The sequence below is a fragment of the Trichomycterus rosablanca genome, chromosome 19 (assembly GCF_030014385.1).
Source record: "Trichomycterus rosablanca isolate fTriRos1 chromosome 19, fTriRos1.hap1, whole genome shotgun sequence".
Classification (NCBI taxonomy): domain Eukaryota; kingdom Metazoa; phylum Chordata; class Actinopteri; order Siluriformes; family Trichomycteridae; genus Trichomycterus; species Trichomycterus rosablanca.
Window position 1 is genome coordinate 20234803 of NC_086006.1, and position 11154 is coordinate 20245956.

Sequence of the window (11154 nt, forward strand, 5' to 3'; positions counted from 1 at the left end):
AGTCATGCCATACACAAATATACAAAGTGAATATACGCAATATGCACTTATAATTTTAATACATAGTCCTGTGCTTCTTTCTATCGAAGAATAATTGAACATTACACATGGATAAATTGTGTTGTATAACATTTTCAATATTTAAAATTATAGGCAGAGCTGCTGATGATAAGTTTAACATCACCTGCCTCATAAGCAGCCATTTCCCTCATTCTTAACAGGTGTGTCGGAAATATTTAAGCTGGCAGAAATCTACCTGGCATCTGTTTTCTTAAGCCCTGACAATGTTACTACAGTCGAGTACAGAACCATGTACTAGACTAGAATAATTCCCTTCGGCTGCTCAGATTAAGGGGCGGCGCAGTTTGAACTTTTGATTTGGCACATTTGTTTTTCCGTCCTATTGAAAAAACCTCCTGGCTTGGAAGGGCACTCAGGGTGTACTAACATGTCTAGGCTAGATTCACCTAATGACATGCATCTTCTATATTTGTGAGCCCAGCCTGGGATTTAAACCCACAGAAATCAGGCACTGCTGTTACCATCAGCATGGCAGTTACAATTACACCACATAACCTCACAGCCATTGTGCTATATCTACAACTAGTATACACTTTTTTCAGTACTGTATTTTAACACAATGCAAGCTGACAATTTGCCTATGAAAACCAGAGAAAAGCCTATCAAAAAAAGTAACCACTTTATCTTGATCAGGGTTGGGTCTAGAACCAGAACGCAACCCTACACACCACAGAACCGTGATGAAATTTGACACCTTCACTACCTGCTGTTGCCACCCTGGACACACAACGATTAAATGTTTTAAAAGCTGTTCAGTGCATAATTGCACACATGATGCATAGTTAAAAAAATAATCACCAGGCATGGGTGGCTGGTAAAGTGGTATTCGCACAATAACATAGGTCCAAAAACCTGGGTTTGGAATTTGTGCTCAGGCTACTCTCTCAGTGATGTTATACATGGTTTATTTCCCATGAAAGTGAGGGTTTAGTCCAGATACTCCAGTTTTCATCAATTTCCCCAAAACACGCATACATGACTGCTTTAAATGGCCACGGGTGTAAGTATGTAAATAAAACTGTGAGCATGTTTTGCCCTGCAAGGGACCACTGACCTATTCAAGGTGTATAACTGTCTTGTGGCCAATGTTTCCAGGAGGCACCACAAACCAATGCAAAATGCAGCAGCTAGTGAAAATAAATGAATGAATGAATTATTGGATGAATAAATGAATAACTAACATGCTTGTCTAAAATTTGATCCCAAAGAAGGAAGTTGAGAGGATTATTAGCAAGGATGTTCTGAATGTTTCTCTTCGCGCAGACCTAATAAGACCCACGTTCACAGTTTCACCACAACCGCCTCATACTTATCTTTAAAAAAAATCAACACCATGTAAAAGGATGTGCAAAGAGCCGGCATTAGCCATTAGAAAAGAATCTGAATGAGTCATGCTCTCTACAAAAATTACAGCATCTAACCCTATTATAGAAAAGTGGTTGAAAGCTTCAGGTAGGGTGAGGGGTGTGCAGGCGAGTAATTATTTATTACCATGTAATAAAATTGAACACATAGTCATGCAATGTCCTTCAGCAAACAATAGCGAGAAAATGGGTCGACGCAGAATGCCACCTCTCCAAAATTCAGACGGTAAATGCGTCTGTAAGTGGCGTTACTGTAAAATAGACGTATCTAGGAGCTCCTCAAAAGCAAACCTCCCAGTATGAGGCTGCTAAGTGTTGAGGCATGCAGCATGTTAAAATATTTGTCAAGAGCTTTCTGACCAAATCTGTGTGGTGTGATGCACACTGCCATTGGACTCTTAAGCAGGGAAAGATGCGTTTCTGGATGGTCGAATCAGACGACACTATATAGCAGCAGAGCTTTCCATTTTTCTGGGCTGTTTTGATGGTTTGGGAAGTACTGTCATGAAGAAATCTCATTCTAAAAATTGGGTGCTTTTCTGAAAAAGCATAATGGTGCCCAAATGTACAAAACAAAGTCCATAAAGAAATGATATCCATACATTAAACTAAACTGCCCTGCTTACTGCACTAATCATATTCCATTCCAGCTCCTCCAAAGACTTGAAATGCCAACTACAAGACAGGCTGTTAGACCAATACCTGTGCCCAGCATCACTATTACTATTGTTTTTCAATAGATCAAATCTCTGTGGTCTTATTCAAAAATTTTGTAAAACCCCATGCAAAAGAATTGAGGCTGTTACAACAGTAAAGTACAGACCAAACAGCACAAGGGTCTTGAAGACCTGGGTTTGATTCTCACATCCAGTCACTATCTGTGATAAGTTTTGTTTCTGGGTTTTATTCAGATACTTTGGTTTCCTATCATATTAAACAATGCATAATAATGAGATGTTAAGACAAATAGTCTGTTAAAGCCCCTCCTAAACTCGAAAATATAGCTTTAAAATGGTCAGCTCCCTTGGATGGCTAATTTTGATTGTATGACTGTGAGCAATTGAACTTGCCAGTGGCCAATATGATGTGAACATCAACCATTAGTATTGTTGGGCATTTAAATTGTTTCTGAGAATTTGTGCCTATTGAAAAGAAAGAGCATTTTTGAGGTAAAGCACTGGTTTGGCCATCATCATACCTGTCAAACTATTTCTTTATGGACCTTGTGCACAGGGACAAAGTCATGCTAGAACATGAATGCCTTTTCCCCAACTGCTGTTGCCAAGTATGAAGTATATAATTAATTTTAACTTACCAATAGGTGTGGCTGAAAAACCAAAACTCATTAGTAGGAATGCCCACATGCTTTTGGCCATATATTGTATATTGTAGGTCTAGGTGGGCAGGAATACCTACACTGTAAAGCATGACATGAGTAGCCAATCTACCCCCAGGCATCTTCACATCCATTGAGCAGCACACTACCTGCTCCACCTGGTTCAGCAGTCTAAAACGCTAGCCCACTATCACACAGACTCATGTCTCAATTTTGAGTCTAGGTGGTGCCAGCAGCCAGACCGGGTACTCAACAAACACAATTGTTTGTGCAGCACACACAGGGGAAGAATACAGAGTGGGTGGCATGGTCCTTTATAAGTACTAAGACTCTCAGTATAAATCTGCCTCTGGGCTGTGAAAGGATGCAGCGGGTGATTTCACACATCAAAGAAGGATTAAACTAGTTTGAAGCCCACAAAAGCCTGACTCCAGCTTTCTGGGTTACAGTTTGTAAATTTGCGTAGGCAAAGTTTGACTAATCAGACAAACTGCTTCTGCAAGCGATTCCCTTTCTTGTAGCTGCATCCTCTTTTACAGAATTCAGTTAGATGGTTTTGTCAGCAGATTTGTGGTGTGATCACTGCTTCAGATAAACATTAGAGTTCAAGCTCCTTAAATTTAAAGTAAATTAAAGTTACTACAGAATCATGCAAAGGAGTTTAATAGTTAGCCAGTCTGCTAGCTGCCAACCTGTTAGCCAAAGTTGCCAACATAAATCACAGATATTGTACATATTACTGACATTAGACTACTAAAATTCTTAGAATATAAAGATGCAAATATGAAACACTGATAATAAAATCCAATTATTTTCTGACATTTGCTGTTTATTAATTGTTATGTAGTCATGCTGCTTTATCTAGATAAAATTGCACATTGCATACTTAGTATTTAATAGTGTGTCAGAATGATGCATTAATAGATTTTGCTAAAACACTTTTATATATTCATACAGAATACTGTTTACTTGAACATTTGGATGTTTCATGGAATTAAAGTGGCACTGCAGAATCATCTTACATTACATAAAATTTATAGATTTCAGGAACCGACTCATAATTATGTGTAAATACATTTAAGCAATTGAAAGTTAAGGGCTTTGCTTGAATCAGCAAGTTCAGTACCTTAACTGCTTAGATACCACCACCCTACTTCTTCAGCATAAGGTAATAGACCATTGAATTCCCATGTAGATCATGCAGTTTCACCCATCACACAAATTATTTTGGTGTGCCAATGAATGCTTTGATTTGTTTTCTTCATTTTAAGTACATGCGTTGCTCGGGACCAGAAAAACATAAAAATGCTGAAAATATGAATACTTTAATACTAAACGTCCACTCATACCTGTGACAAACACACAATGCAAAGCCAATTAGCTAGATAACCTGCTATAAAAGAAGGCGTTTTTCCATAAACTGCAAATAGATGAATATCTATCAAACATAAATGCTTCAATTAAAGGTAAAATAAATTAATTTTGAAACTAAACAATATGATCCCTACACATACTGTTTGTTGGTTTCAAATGACCTGTTCAAGGGTTTTAAACCAGTGATTTGAAGATAAGTTCAAATTGCAGCTCTGCTCGAGAGCCACTGTTAGGGTCTTGAGCATGACCCCTAACCCTAATAGACCCTGGGGTCACCTATAAGATGAGGATTGGGAGGAAGGGCTGGTTGTCTGTTACAGATCAATTCTGAGACGTGGTGAAACAGGAAGCTGGCTCAGATTTTAACCGTTAATGACGTTTTGCTCTAAACCCTTTACTGTAATGCTTTCCATCAAAAACACACACACACACACACACACACAAACAGAGCTCGAATTGCTTATACAAAACCTCACACCATAAATATATGTACATAAAAACACAAAGTGTGTACATTAGATACATTATTCATTATAGGGTCATGGTAATGGAAAAGCCAAATCCTTCTCAGTGAAGATGTGAGTATTATAAGATGATTAGTGCAAACTGATAATGAATTTACTCATACATTTCCAACCAGACATTAACATATAAAGAACCTCTTGGTAAATACTGTAACACATGTCCAAACACGCAGACAGGCAGAAATGCTGCCGCTATAAATACACCAGAAGGCAGACTAAAATCAGGCACTCCATTCACTTGCATCAATAATAGACAGCACAAATGCCTTACCTTACTCTCTGAAGTCTTCTGTCTTTCTATTTCCCTCTCTGACCCTCTGTCTTTCTTCCTCTCCACCTCCCTCTCCCTCCAACACAGAGAGCGCTGTGTTTGAGTCACACAGATTTTGTAGCCCAATTTGATGTCTTTCCTCGTGACACATTCAACATAGCCTGCTCTCTCATCTTCTCTCTCGTGCTAATCAAAATAGCCCCCCTGACTCTGGCCACCCACTCTTGCACACACTCTCGCACATGAGAAAACAGCTTCCCCCCCTCGCTTGCTCCCTCTTTTACTCTTTCTCTCTCATACACACATGTATGACTCTGCGCTCAAACACACTGGTCCAATCCTCACCGTTGCTCTTCGGCAGTAGGAGGGTGTCATTAACCAAACCACACCTCCATCAGCCCACTCCCTGCAGGCTAGCTATAAATACAGCGATGGATATGAATATGCTGTCTTGTTCTCTTAGCTCTGCCTGCTCTCCTCCATGTCTCATTTCTTGTTCTTGCTTCTCTCTCCTTTTGTCGAGGCTTTTCGTATGACCTTGCATTGTCTCGGTGCCTGGCAGCTCCGCAAATGGATGCATGCACTCATAAATAAGGGGCTCATTCATAGTCATGACCTCAGTGGATGCAACAGGCCTGCAGGTGAGTGGTCGTAAAACTGAGTCCAGACGTTGCTAAATCATTAAAGCCGTGCAGAAAAACACTGACTCTGCTCGATGCTTTTGCACACACAAAAACAACAGCAAGCCAAGCAAGTGACAGCATAGTGGCAGCATATCAGACCACAAGAGCGTTGCATATCGAATAATGACTTCGTATTTACACACATGATATCTGTTTGTTTGAATAAACTAATATTTTTTAAAGCATGAGCTGCAATCTGTCAATGCACAGAAGCTCTAAGAAGGTGCACACTGACACACTGATTAACGATTATGAAGTGGGGGAGGGAATGCTGGAGATCATGTGTCTCTATCGATAAGCTTGATGCGTTCCCAATGGGTACAATGGGTTTTCATGTTTTCAAGAATTCACTAGAAATAAACAGGTGCGATCAACACGTCATACCTAACACAGCATCACATCCATAACAATTGCCATCCACAACAGGTTCAGTAGCCACCTCTTCTTTTCTAAAAAGGATTTTCACTAAATTGAATTGGGTTGATGGCAGGGCTTTGTGCAGGCTGGTTTCTCACCATACCTAAAGTTCTCTAAAAAATCATTGTATGACGTAGCATTAAAATTTCCTGCCCAGCTCAAACCAACTTAAGCTGCCAAATGGTTATGCTCAATTCCTCAATTCAGAGAGTTCCCCCTGTTCCAACGTACACTATCGACACTTGGAATTGTGCATGTTAATCGTTGGATTGTGTGGTGCTCTTAATAGAATAGAATGCCTTTATTTGTCATTTATACATATACAGATGTACACCAATCAGCCATAACATTAAAACCACCTTCTTGTTTCTACACTTACTGTCCTTTTTATCAGCTCCACTTAACATATAGAAGCACTATGTAGTTCTACAATTACTGACTGTAGTCCATCTGTTTCTTTGCATGCTTTGTTAGCCCCCTTTCATGCTGTTCTTCAATGGTCAGGACCCCCACAGGACCACTACAGAACAGGTATTATTTAAGTGGTGGATCATTCTCAGCACTGCAGTAACACTGACATGGTGCTGGTGTGTTAGTGTGTGCTGTGCTGGTATGAGTGGATCAAACACAGCAGCGCTGCTGGAGTTTTTAAATACCGTGTCCATTCACTGTCCACTCTATTAGACACTCCTACCTAGTTGGTTCACCTTGTAGATGTCAAGTCAGAGACGATCGCTCATCTATTACTGCTGTTTGAGTTGGTCATCTTTGAGACCTTCATCAGTGGTCACAGGACGCTGCCCATGTTGGGCTGTTGGCTGGATATAATTTTGGTTGGTGGACTATTCTCAGTCCAGCAGTGACAGTGAGGTGTTAAAAAACTCCATCAGCACTGCTGTGTCTTATCCACTCATACCAGCACAACACACATTAACACACCACCACCATGTCAGTGTCACTGCAGTGCTGAGAATGATCCACCACCCAAATAATACCTACTCTGTAGTGGTCCTGTGGGGGTCCTGACCATTGAAGAACAGCATAAAAGAGGGCTAACAAAACATGCAAAGAAACAGATGGACTACAGTCAGTAATTGTAGAACTACAAAGTGCTTCTATATGATAAGTGGAGCTGATAAAATAGACAATGTGTGTAGAAACAAGGAGGTGGTTTTAATGTTATGGCTGATCAGTGTACAGTACAACGTAATTCTTTCTTCAGACATCACAGAGTGCAGGGTCAGCCATTGTATGGCGCTCCTGGAGCAGAGAGGGTTAAAGGCCTTGCTAAAAGGCCCAACAGTTGTTGCATGGCAGAGCTTGGATTTGAACTCTCAACCTTTCGATTAACAGCCCAAAGCTCTACCCACTAGGCTACCACTGTCCCCTAAGTTATGGCAATCTAGCTCTTGTGTCAAGGCTGCTTCCAGCAACAGTTTAGGACTTGTGAATTTAGTAACCAAGGACACCCAATTTTACACCCTATACACTTTAGTGGTGATAGAGTGGGTGCCACACATTAACACAGGTCCTAAATACCTGTGTTTGTTCTCTGCCCAGGGTCACTGTCTCTCAGAAGAGAGATGTCTGTATGTCTAAATGGATTCCATTCTGTTCCTCAGCTTTTCATGCAAAAATAGACAGATGGGGTATCGGCTACCCTGGGAGTAAGTGAGTCAGTGAGTGAATGAGTCAGTGAGCAAAAGTGTGTAATGGCCTAAAATGGATCGGCACAATTCAAGTGGTACCAAGCCTACCACAACCCTGACTGAAATGAAGCAGTTACTGAAACCTTATGAACAAACACATTCTTTAGCACTTGATGGGCCTTTTTTGCTTGGAGGTAAGGAAATGAAACTAGGACAGTATGGTGGGACAAAGACTTGATGACTCATGGAGGAGTTGGGATGCCATGATTGTGTAAAGCTAAAATTCACTGAGCACTCATTTGGACCCATTTGACTAGTGCTTGTCTATGGAGATTGCATGGCTATGTGATGTCATGGATGTCATGTATTGTTTAGCTATGAGTGTGGCCAAATGGAGGGGCAGTGGTAGGAGGGACAGTGGTAGGACAGTGGTACCACTGGTAGGAGGGACAGTGGTAGCCTAGTGGGTAGAGTTTTGGGTTATCAATTGAAAGGTTGGGAGTTCGAATCCCAGCTCTGTCATGCAGCCACTGTCGTTATGTGAGTAAGATGAAATATACAAGGTGCAATGGTGCTAATGTTGGCTAATAGCATGGTCTAATAGCTAGAAAGGTATAGAGAAGTACACCCGCTCCACCCCCAGCTTTCCTGTTCTTGCTTCCTTCCTCTGTTGCCTGTACATGCCTGACTATGTCTGTCTCACTTTTTTAAGCCTCAGGATGTGGTGTGGACTACATTTACCGAAAAACACAAACTCTGAAGATCCTTCTTTAATCTGAAGCGCCATGCAACAATGCACATTAACAGTTTCTACACAAAAATGTAACTCATAAAACATTCTTTATACTTGAAACCTGGTAATCAGTCAACACGTTGTCATACAGAGCAAAACAAATGCAGAAAAGGCTAAAAATCCACAACTACATGCAAGTAACCGATTTCTTGCCAACTGCCTAGCAATCTCAACAGATGAGTCACATTAATTATGGTCAACAGATTCATAGAAAAGCATGGCTACACATGCATCACTCCACCCTTGTGTGGCTGGAAAGATCACTTCACTTTCAGAGACCGTCAGGACACAAAAACAAGAACAAATATGACACAAATAACTGAACATATCACAGACCTGGTCTCTGGAAAGCTCACAAACTGTAATTCCACAGCACAGTGCTAACACTGTCAGTGGCAAATCTCTTGCCTCTTTTCTGTCCACATCCCATGATCCCTCTCTCTTCCCTAGGGACAGTTCAGTTTCCACATGGTCAGTCTGACCACACAGCTCTGACCTACTTCATCTCTATTTTACACATTCAGTGCTGTGAAAAATTATTTTCCAGTCACCTGATTTCTTTTATTTTTTGCTAATTTGTCACATTTAAATGTTTCAGATCTTTTAACTAATTTTAATATAGGATAAATCATGAGTAAACAATCATTCAATTTATTGAAAATAAAAATGTATTCAAAACTCACAACACCCACGTAAAAATGTAGCTGTCTTCCTAAACCTAATAATTGATTGTGCCATCATTTGCAGTAACAACTGCAATCAAACGTTTGCAATAATTTTTTTTACTTCACTGTGGAAGAATTTTGGCCCACTTTTCTTTGCAGATTGTTTTTATTTGACTAGTGCTGAACGACAGTGCTTGAAGTGGAAAAGAAGTGCCGGTGTTACGGAGAATTCAGTTCCCCTTGTTTCCCCTTTAACGCGCATGTGCAAAAATCATGACGTTTTTTCAGTCGCTTCGTTGAGCGTCGGTTTATTTGGAATATGTATTTATAGCGGTATGTTCTTTTCACATTTCATGTTGTATGTTAGGTAGTTTGTGATTAAATACATACTTTAAAGTATTGAATGAACTACTGTCAGAGGTTTTATTGCTCCACCGCAAGTCAGAGGTTTTCACACTGCTGTCTTCAGCCTTGCTGTCCATCAACTATAATGAACGTGTCAGATTTTTTTGTAAATAAATCCTAATACAGGACATGCTCTTATTCACACACTAGTCTGTTTATTCTCGTTTTGTCGCACAAGATAAAGTTTTGGTGCAGATACAAATAAACTATATGGTACAGGACAATAAGTAGTCTGTTATTATTTAAGGTTACTCATCTCAGCTGCACTACCATTTACTTTCAAGAATAGTTTCATTCATGGTGATCTCTCGTTCATTTAAACTTCACAAACTGCATCCATGTGATTTAAAAAATTAACAAACAGTATGTAGAACAAGTTTAACCTATAGATCAGTCCATTATACTAACAACACAGGGGGGAACACATTTACCTGGAGACCTGGAAAAAATGGTTCCCCACATGTATATTACGGTGTGTGTAATTATAAAACACTACAGTGATGCTGGTGATGTATTTAACTGTTGTCATTATGTAGAACAAGTTTAACCTATAGATCAGTCCATTATACTAACAACACAGGGGGGGACACATTTACCTGGAGTCTTGGGGAATATGGTTCCCCACATGTATATTACTGTGTGATGATTCTTTTTTTTTTTTTTCTTAATGCAAACTACAGGCACACACACATTTTAAAAACAAAATATCTGTATTAGAAATTAGTGTTAAACTAAATTATGCATATATTACAATTATGCAAATATATAATAAAGAAATCCACCTCAATGCAAATTAAAACTTAAATACATATTTATAGCTTAATAAAAATATAAATTTTTTAAAACGAAATAAAATAAAATCTGGGATGTGCCCTGGGATTGACTAGCATCACATCCATAGTGCACTCCTGCCGTACGTCCAGTTTCCCCAGGAACAGTTCTGGATCCTCCATGGCCATGACCAGGATAAAGCAGTTACTAAACAGAAATGAATGATTAATTTACTATCTACTTTTTAAATAAACTAAAAGAGCAACATAAAATAAAATACAGCAACAAGCAAACTTTTTAGAAATATTGTCCCAGTTAACCTTGGTCTAATCTTCAGTACATACAATACACTTTCTCTACTGGTGGGTTGCCAACACATGACTGGTGGTACCATCTGTCACATCCATCACAGCCAATCTCAATGATCATACAGTCCTTCAATTGATCAATAAAAAGTCACACAATAGTTTTATGGTTACATTAGACTTCTCAATTACAAGTGTAGCTATAATAGATAGATCACTTTATTAATCCCAGAGGGAAAGTCAAGGACATATATAATAGCATGGTGCAATGAAAAAGCCAAGAAAATTAAGGCATTATTTTTATTTCTTTGGTACCACCAGTCATGTGTTGGCAACCCACCAGTAGAGAAAGTGTATTGTATGTACGGAAGATTAGACCAAGGTTAACTGGGACGTTATTTCTAAAAAGTTTGCTTGTTGCTGTATTTTATTTTATGTTGCTCTTTTAGTTTATTTAAAAAGTAGATAGTAAATTAATCATTCATTTCTGTTTAGTAACTGCTTTATCCTGGTCAT

General features: G+C 39.4%; 1 protein-coding gene across 2 annotated transcripts in view; it reads right to left on the minus strand.

Moving 5' to 3' along the window:
* Positions 1-5128, minus strand: part of arhgap4b (Rho GTPase activating protein 4b) — a 37517-nt gene extending 32389 nt beyond the window's left edge. For both annotated transcript variants that reach the window (XM_063016191.1, XM_063016190.1), the window contains exon 1: positions 4951-5128. The gene's annotated coding sequence lies outside the window, so the exon portion shown is untranslated. The remainder of the gene's footprint in view (positions 1-4950) is intronic.
* Between the last annotated feature and the right edge of the window lie 6026 nt (positions 5129-11154).